The 784-nt window shown below is 38.6% G+C and overlaps 1 pseudogene; it reads right to left on the bottom strand.

Annotated features, from left to right (window-relative positions):
• Positions 1 to 372: 372 nt before the first annotated feature.
• Positions 373 to 471, bottom strand: LOC132267880 (small nucleolar RNA R71; annotated as a pseudogene).
• Between the last annotated feature and the right edge of the window lie 313 nt (positions 472 to 784).

Below are 784 nucleotides of genomic sequence, written 5' to 3'. Positions count from 1 at the left end.
TTGCTTTAAGAGACCATTACGTGCCTAATGAGTATAATGCACCTACATGCATCCAATTGCCTCCATTTAGAGCACATCATTATGAAATTAAGCCACAAACCATTCAAATGCTTCCTAACTATCATGGACTTCCAAGTGAAGAACCTTACAAGCATACAAGCATTTGGGTGAGTTTCTTGAAGTATGTTCCACCGTAAAATATACGGACATGCCGGAAGAGGTTTTAAGACTCAAGCTTTTTCCATTCACCTTAAAAGACAAGGCAAAGTATTGGTTTAACAATCTTAGGCCTTTTTCAATCACCTCTTGGGCAAAAATGAAACAAGAGTTCTTGAAGAAGTACTATCCGGTTTCAAAGACCAATGCCATGAGAACCTCAATTCGAGAATTTTCACATGGGGATGGAGAAACGTTTCATGAGGCATGGGAACACTTCAATGAATTGCTTAGGAAATGTCCACATCATGACATGCCCAAATGGCAATTAGTTCAATATTTCTTTAAGAGCTTATCGGACAACTATAAGGCTATGGTTGATGCTTCCATGGGTGGCTTATACATTGATAGGCATGAGATGACGTGTGGCGTCTCTATGAGAGCATGAGTGAAAATTCTTTGCATAGAACACTATCATCCAAGAATGGTAGAAATTCACAAGGTAGGAAGAGTGTTGGCTTACATCAAGTCAACCATTCAAATGAAATAGCTGCCGAAATGAATTCTTTATCTCAAAGGTTTGATCAATTTTTGATTAACCAAAACTCGGCGAACCAAGTATCTTCCT

Source organism: Cornus florida, unplaced genomic scaffold, assembly GCF_030987335.1.
Source record: "Cornus florida cultivar Cherokee Brave unplaced genomic scaffold, ASM3098733v1 CherokeeBrave_3.0.0_Hap2_Chr07, whole genome shotgun sequence".
NCBI lineage: Eukaryota > Viridiplantae > Streptophyta > Magnoliopsida > Cornales > Cornaceae > Cornus > Cornus florida.
The sequence above is the reverse complement of the archived record's forward strand: the minus strand, read 5'-3'. Positions and strand labels throughout refer to the sequence as shown.